Here is a 9,332-nt window from a genome sequence, read left to right on the forward strand (position 1 = left end):
CCACCGGCCCGGGTTGTGGATGGCCACCTGGCCTTCACAGTCCGCAAGATTGTCGCCTCTAGGCGCCGTGGTCGGGGCTGCCAGTTCCTGGTGGATTGGGCGGGTTATGGCCCTGAGGAACGCTCCTGGGTTCCTCGCTCTTTTATTCTTGACCCTTCTCTTATTACAGAGTTCGAGTCTTCTTCATCCGGACGGCCGCCAGAGGGCATCCGTTAAAGGGGGGGGTGCTGTCATACTTCCAGTCCTGGGTGCAGGCCAGTTTTTTTCCTTTTTTTTCTCTCTGCAGGGCTGGACGGGCAGGTGGCCTTCATCAAGCTGATTCCCACCTTTTTTAAGGAGCTGGAACCAGGAGGAGGGCGTCAGTTCGTTAATGCTCCAGCGTTGGTACTGTACAACTGATCCTGAACCAAGCCTAGCTTCTTAGCTTAGCCTGAACCTAACCCTGTATTCTCTGCTCCTTCTTCTAGAACCCAGGATCCCAAGCCTTGAAACCACTCCAGAGACCTTTTCGCTTTGGACTCCTGTTAGAGGCGTCTTCAGTCTGCCTCTAAGAACCAGTGAGGCTTCGGGCCTCAGAACCATTAAAGCCCTCCTGCCTGAGCTCACCTGCCTGTCCACCTTCAGACACCACCATCTGATCTCCTGATCTCACCCACCGAACCTGCACCATTCGCCTGGACCACTGGTCACCATCCTCCCAAGACAGACGCCAAGCCGCCCTCTCTGTGAGTCTCACACATCCCTCACTCTTCAACCAGCACCGAACTGTTGCTCACCTGTCACCAAACCTCTTCCAGCAGTATCCTGACAACCCTGCCTGCCGGACTTCACTCTGTACAACCACAAATCTTCAATAAAACCCTTAACTGATCCTTGCCTCCGTGATTGCTCCTATTCAGAGTCTGAAAACCAAAACATGACACAATGTGCAATAATTTAGAGAGGTCACGATCAATATATGAGTTTAAGAGTTTAAGTTAGACATTATCGATCTCCCAGTGGAGAAATTCACTTGTCACATCAGCTCAATAGTCAAAAGAAGTTGCCAAAAGGAGGAAAAGGTGCAAGGGGTATGTACAGTATATACAGTGAACTGTATAGTGCATACAGTAAAGTATAAGACATATTTCTCAAAGGAAAAAATTGTGAAGAGTAAGAAAACCATTTTGGTGTTAATTTATTTCAAGGAGATGAAAATGTGACATGCGACATAAATGAGATCAATGTAGCTAGGTATATTTCAGTAGAATTTTAGACTGTTTGCCATGAGCTGCCCTGACATTTCACCTTAATTGTTCATTTCACTCACCTGCGTAACTCTGCCCATTTTTCTAATAATCACTTATATCATCCACCTGCGTCTGTTCCTTTATATTCAGTTCAGCCTGAGCTATCGGGGCCAGATCTTTGTTTGCCGTCTGTTTGTTTATACCTGTTAGTCTGTGATTTCATGTCTGTCTTGTCTCTTGATCGTGCCCTGGTCCTTCTCCACCGAGCCCTCAGGGTTTTGGCCCGGAACACGGAGAGGGTCAGTTTTATCCCCGTAAGCCTGGCTCCAAGGTTGAGACCAGTTTAAAGTTTCCTGCAGAAATCCTGGTACCATGTCTCATCTCTGTCCCTCAGCCCCTGAGCCTGCCTGTCTGCATGTGTGCGTGTCTATCTGGGCACGCTTCTGGACCTGTCTGTCTCTGAACCAGCCTTCACACTCTGTGGATTCCTGGAAGCCAGTTTCCTTCTGTTCCTGTTTGGATCGGAACTTCTTATCAGCTGAGGATTCCTGGACCGTTCCTGCCTGCTCTGTTTTACCCTGACCTAGACCAGCCTCCTGCTTGTTCTCCAGGGCTTCAGAATCTGGGACACTTAGGGCGGCGTTTGCCGTGTCTGGTTGGTAGCCCATCAACTGGATCGCACCCCTTTCCAAGGAGATGGACTGAACTGTGAATCCAGGTAAAAGACTCACTCATATTATCATCTCTGGGGTCACTTACCTGTGTTTCTCCCTCCAGAGAGTCAGAGATTGGTTGCGGCTCGCCACCTGCAGCCGCTGCAGTCTTCAGCTCCACAATTTTGTTTATTTTAATAAAATGCTTTGAACTTTCCTACTGACCGTCTCACCTTGAATACTGTGTCCATCTGTCCCGCTTTATGACACTATTAATGACCAACTAGACTTTCATAAAAATAAATAATAAATAATAAAAAAAACTTTTATTTCACTTCAAATCATGCAACAGTTACCAACTGTTGGGATGGAGGGCAGAAAGCAATATTATCGTTATAAAATCCTGCCATGGCATTCTGGGGATAAAAAAACGAGAAAAACAATAATCATTACTGATTTGGAAAAAAAGAAAAGAAAGTTTCCAGTGTAAGATTTTACTAGTAGTTTCGTGAACAAGCACACAGGATGTCTGGTGGGTTTAAAGGATGCAGACGCTGGAAGTCCAGGAAAGTCAGGTAATTAGAAGAGGATGTCTTTGTTTTCTTGAGTTTTGTTTTTACAAGGATATCCTCCACACATAATTAGCAATGTGTCACATGGTCGTGACAGCAACATAATCAAGAGATCTACCCTTATTTACTGTATTAATTCTGGTTTATTTTAAGGCTTTGATTTTCATTTGCTTTCAACCGGTTTTTAAAACAGACCACTCAAGAATAAGAGAATATTGTGCCCTTAATTTTTTTATCACATGTATGCAGATGAATCTACATACAAATATATTTAAACAAGAATTAACGGTAAACAACACAAGAATTTGTGTTGGACATACAGTGTCGGACATTGCAGACCCCTCGTTAGCAAACACCAGAAAGACTAGGATGCCACTACAACCTTATTTAGATTGTCACTTATAATTGTCAAAATTTAGTCAGTTTTCTGGCCTTCAGGTACAAATCAGTTTAACAGGATCTTTGTCAATGGATTAAATAAAAAGCCTGCTTAAAGATTGTTTATTCGCAACCAGTCAACACAACATCACTAATTTACCTTGGTGCTTCTTTTAATTTCACATGCATCTTTATAGTAACTACTTCAGTGAATTTAATTTTGATCTATTAAAGCCTTCAGCAGGGAAAAATGTTAAGGCCTAGTCATTTTTTTCTCAGTAAATATCTCACATGGCCTGATGGATAGGAAATTCAGGTTATATGTAATAAAGTGAAATTAATTTGATGGTGGAGGAGTTGACTTTTACTCTAGGAAAAAGTACTGGGTTAAAGTTCTGGCCTGGTGTCCTTTTGCATGAAAATGCAAGATCTTTCTATACATGCTCGGGTTCTTTCCTTGTATTCTGGCTTTATTCCACATTTTAGAAACACAGATGTTGCATTGAGTAATAGCAAATAGAGATGTTTGCTTGTTTGTCCAGTGATGGACCGAAACCATCTAGGATTGACCCTGCATCTTCCCAAGTGACTGTTTAAAGGAATAGTACACCCAAAACATGATTAGCCTTCATTTTCTACTCACCCCCATGCTGAACAACACTCTGGAGTACTTTTTTGATATCTCAAATGCATCTGGAGATCTGGGAGGCTTCTTGCTGTCTGCTGACATTCAAATAATGGAGGTCTTTTCATGTTTTGGGTGTACAATTCCTTTAAGATGACAGGTGTACAGGTGCATATAGCTACGTGTTAGGAGTACTGCATGTTTTCCACATTTATGGGTTTACATCTTTTCTCCTTCTTTAAAATCCTACATATACCCCAGTATGCATAGTTATGTTAAAAACTATACATACAGTACGTTTTTGAACTATGTTGCTAACAGAAACTACAATAATGAACTTCATCAAATGTACATAATAAAGCTCCAAGTAATGTGAAACCACTTTTTAAGATTGCTGACATTGTAAACTTTTCTTTGGTATTTGTGAATAAAATAAAATCTGACATTACAAAACATGATAATATGTCATCAGGCTTAACATCCAGCAGGAGGGATTCTACAGCAAGCAAAGTGGATAATGTTGTGAGTTGGTAAATACAGAACATGAGTCTAAAATGAAGAAAAGGTTCTTTTTGTTTTCCACAAAGCTAAAGGATTCTTAAATTTCAAAGTCAATCAAAACCTCAACACTTTCTTGACTAACAGTATAACTTTCAATAGTAGACGCGTGCAACTATTGAGGAGAACACATATGGGACTAATTTGGAAACTATGGGCCACCCCATACTGCTCATTTCCAGCCTTTCATAAAACTTGTGCCCCCTCTGTAAAATTTTGACTGACCAATAAATGTTCGAAAGACCTTCTGGAACTATTTAAAGTTGTATAGTGGTAGCTGTGTACACTAATTTAAAACCATTATAATTATGACTGCAGTCATTTTCTTTAAATAACTATCATTTCATGGCTCATGCCTCCTCCTGTCCATTCAATTTCCCTTCAAGGCTATTTAAATACAGACAATACAACAAGAATTTAAACTATATCCTACAGGCTTAAGGACTGATGCTGGAAAAGGCTTCTGTTATTTTGCAGTATGTTTTGAAATCATTTTCTGCTTGCTGGTTTCTTTAGGTGCGACATGATCTGACAATCAGCAGTCGGTGTATTGTTCTTTTTGATATAAGACTTTGAAGTGCAGAAGTACTGACTTCAAAAAGATTTGCCGCAGCTGGGTGTCGTTTTATATCAGCTGAATTGAGTTGGCATCTTCTTCTTATAATGCTGAGGAAAGAACTACAAAGCGAATCGTACACACGTGCTCAAATCTTGTCCAGTACATACACATGTTAACAATTAACAAAGTCTGTTTTTAATGCCATGTGCTAGAATTCAAGAATTTTGATGTGTTAGATATTATCTACCAATTAATAATAAAACAAAGCACTAATCCTCAGGGACTCAGATTCAATTTTTTGTTTTTATTTTTTTAACAGTCCTTGTAATGATAATTAGTCTACCTATATAAGAGATTCAGACATTTAATTTTATAGCACCAATTACTTTTACCTTTGGCCCTTCGTGTCTTCCTGTCTTTTGATATAACAGTTTCCTGAAAGATTTCACATCAGGAAAATAAACAGTGATACTGGGATAAGGAATACTATTTTTCATTGATAGTGATAGCCGAACTACATGCTGGTTCAGATGTTTGATTGCTGCTACAATAGCTGTTAGAGTCCTGGCTATTCTTTTCAGCAATTTCAACCTAGGGGGCAAAAAATATTTTATGTATTTTTATGAACTTCCCCCCTATAAAATATGAGAAGCTGAAACTGATCTAAAGAGATGAGTTTCAATGAGAGATGAGCAACAACTTTTTTCCTATAGGGTTGTTACTGTGAAACTCTGAAGCGTAAGTGAAATTTTTGTTCCAGGATGTCACAGTTTACATTAAAATAATCATAGTTCTCTTCATCTAGCATTAGGATGCTTTGTAGCAGCTATATGAGATTAAATTTAAGGTAGATTATTGTAGATTTTAGAGTGTTCTGGTTTAATTATTTAACCTGTCACTAGCTTGCACATGATGTGAGAATAATAGCAATATAACAGACGCACCACTTACAATATTCAAAACTGCAACAATAATATGAGACACTAAATGATCAGATTAATGTCACCTACTTACTCAAAAATTTCAACTAAGAACAGAATATGCTACTCCCATATATGATACATACTCATATTCCAACCTAAAAAAATGTAGCTATTCTGAACTAAAAAGATGTTTTTTAAAGCTAATTAAAGCAGCACAGGTTGAAATAAAAAATATATTTCTAACATAAAGACAAACATTCCTAAAAAAGAAAAGGGCATGGATTATAAAGAAAGGAAATGGAAAAATCACATGGAAGCAAACAGGAAACCAAAGGGACGGGAAATAAGGAAGAAACAATGGAGGAAACCAGCAGTGAGTAACACATGCCAAAGAGTCTGAAAACTGAGGGAAGTGTGGAGAACAGCATGGATGGCAGGTGGGACCAATTAGGGGGAAAATGAGTGACAGCTTAGGTAGGGAAAAGGTTGAGGGGGATGATTAATTAACACAGAGGAGTACAGAAAACCATGTTAGCACCCTTCTGTTGATCAGTTTATTTATAAAGGAGGGCCAAAATTTTGTGGAAAATGTTCTTGTTGGTTTTTCTCTTTTAAACAAACCACCCACCCCCCTCACATACACACGCACATATTCTTATTTTCTAATTCAATAGGGCCATTTTATATGGCCTTACCCAGACCCTTGCCCGGACCCTAAATATACCAACATAAACCAAACACCGGCTCAAACCAAACAACCTTACCACACACATACAAAGCCACTTTCACACTACAGGTATTCCAGTAGGTTTTAACTGAAGCCCAAAACCAACATTTACGTTTTAACGTAAAAAATGTCAGATTTCTGGTTGATGACTCTTTTAGTGATATTAAAATGAGCAAAAAAGTAAAGTACAATAATGGGAATGAATGGTGGGGAGTCAAATGAAGAGCTAGAAATAAAGTGCTGTTAGAAAAAAAACATGCTGTGCTTTTTTCATGTTTTGTATTTGTTCAATGCGAACCCCTACAAACTTCATGAAAAGACTTTAGAGAGAAAACAGACCAACATGATCATGACATGTTTATGTTACTGATGAAGATTCATTAGCAGGAGCTTATCAAAACTAATACGCCACAACTTCTGCAGAACACATGCGATTTATTTTAAATTACCAGACCTTAATACTGCTATTTACAGTAAATGATTTTAGAATTAGGACAGATGCACCTGGCAGAACATATAATCGCTTCTCATCACGTTGATGTTGCCTAAGAATTAATTACATTTTTCACCTGTTCAGAGCAGTGTAGTGTTGCTCTATGGTGGGAATATAGGGACGCAAATGGAGTGCAAACACATAAATGTCCTGCAAATATTGAACGACCTATAATGCCAAAAATTAGACAAAAAACAAGATCAAGACACAAACAGATAAAATCTGTACAAAACAAAAACAAAAGCAAGTTAAAAGCTGCAAACAACCTTCAAATAATGGAAGTGCTCCAGATCACTGAGGGGGAGACAATCATCAACTTATATGGGACCAGACCATAGACAGCTGATGATGTCATAGATACTGTTTATGGACCTGAAACATTACAAACTCAAACTGGATGCCTGTCCAAAGGACATTTGGAAGGAAGAAAGAAAGCCATGTTTTCATTTACACATTTTCAAACAATCTCTCAGAGCTTCTCAGTATGTCTTTACTACAGTAAAGTGTTTGGTCCCCTCTGCTGGAGATAGTCTCCCCCTAGTGGTTCCAATTCTTGCATTTTGAAAAGTTAATGATTCTCAGCTTCTCTGTCAGGAGCTGTTTTCACTCAGAGCTGTGAGTGAATAAGGAACTAGATGGTTTTTAAGATCTAATTTGATTTAGTTAATTATTATGAAAGGGGGCAGGACAATTAAATAAAACACATGACATGATAATTCATGAGTTAAAAAGGCCATAATTAGCCAAAGGCTATTTTTCATCTGTAGTACCCTGGTCATTATGTAAAAACTAAAAATAAGAATAAACATTAAAATACAAGTATATAAGTTCAGCGCCAACAATGTTTGTATCACTTTCCAGTAAAAATCTGTGGGTCTGTTTGAATAAGCCAGATATTTTACAGGAGGGTTTTCAACCACAAGAAACTATTTGTAATCATTGCAGAAGCACTTTAATGGGTAAAATAGAACAGACTGTTTTTCATGTTTTCCACAGATGATGAGAAAAACTGAGCCTCCTTGTCCATATGATAGAATGTTTGTCTGAGTCTAAGCAAGATGAGAATGAAGGCTGATGCTACCCTCTGCTGGCCGTATGTATTTACCCAATCAGGTCCAGATGCAAGTTAAGAATATGACATCAAATGGGATACTGAAAATAACCCTGGGACTAAATCAAATACTTACAGAGCTGTTTGGAATGGGCATCACACGGATGTGCGTAAAATATGTTTTTGATACATCTTTTGGTCTCTGTTTCTACATTTCTGACCTCCTGTTGTGAATTCTGGCCCACACATTGTAATGCATATTGACTCCAGATGGATATGCAGTCTAATTCAGAGTTCATTGGTTTTAAATTCAAAAACACTACTAAGAAGAAAATTACTATGATACATGCTTTTAATGTGTTAAATTGCACAAAAATAACTGCATATAAATAAGTCAACATTTAAATATTTTGAATTTAATGCTCAGAGCAGCTGGTAAGAATTTTATTCTGAGTGTTTGTGACTTTGGGTGTCAGACTTGTTTGTTAGAGAAGAAAACCTTCTTTGAAAAAGTGAACCTCATTAAACTCTGTTTTGTATCAGTCTTATTGTATGAGGTTTTCTATAATTCTAAAAGATCAGTACATAATTTGACAGTTTGTTTGCTGTAGCTTTGACACCTTCTTCATGTTGCTTACTTTCTCAACAGCATCTCTGTTTGTAATTTCCAATGAGCAACATATCTACTGGCTTATATACTGCCAGAATGGTCTTGATCAAAATTGATGATATGTAGAAATCTAAAAAGATTGCAGAATAATGAAATAAATCACCACTGAAGCTACATGAGTTTAATATTTCCCATGCCCACCAGTTGAGTGAGCTCACTGGAAAGGTGAGAGGCCATGCAGGAGTGACGCATGGAAAGTGTGGGAAACAAACATATGGGTACTGATCTATCCAGGTCATTGAAATGTCAACTGTACGTGAGTCTGTGCAAGAAATGTTTTTTTTTTCTAAAGTCTACTCATCAATAATCCCTTTGAGGTTAGCAAGTTGCTGGAACTGATCTACAGTTCTGTTTCAATGGTTTACTTTCACTGTTCTCATATTGTTTTTCCAGATGAGGCATGCATCATCTTTATTTCTTTCAAACCAACATTCTTAAAGAAAGCCACAATGATGATTGCAATTCTTCTTTTTTGTTTTTTACATTTGTTAGACCATCTTTACCGGGTAATTGTATATATTGGAAGCTGGTTGTACTTCTGCTTAGGAAGGAAAATATCAAGTTACTAAAGCAAACTTTTTTCTGTCTACATACCACACGTTACTCCAGTATTCCTCCTTTTGTAACTCATTTTACAAATGAAGGACTTAGAGGTTATGTAATTGTTCGGTGCTTAGCAGGTTACGTACTGAGAGCTAAAGAGTTTTCTTTCTTTTTGTAGAAAACAGCTGCCTGCTATTGCTGGCAGCATCACTAAAACAGCAGTCAGAGGGAAGCAAAACAGGCTAAGTCAGAGGTTTTCAACATACTGCAAGAGGGTCGAACACTTTAGATTTACTTTGTAATATCTCAAATATATAAGGCTCTCTCTCTTTATTTATATATATATATATA

The sequence above is a fragment of the Cyprinodon variegatus genome, unplaced genomic scaffold (genome assembly GCF_000732505.1).
Source record: "Cyprinodon variegatus isolate N-32 unplaced genomic scaffold, C_variegatus-1.0 Scaffold293, whole genome shotgun sequence".
In the NCBI taxonomy this organism is placed as follows: domain Eukaryota; kingdom Metazoa; phylum Chordata; class Actinopteri; order Cyprinodontiformes; family Cyprinodontidae; genus Cyprinodon; species Cyprinodon variegatus.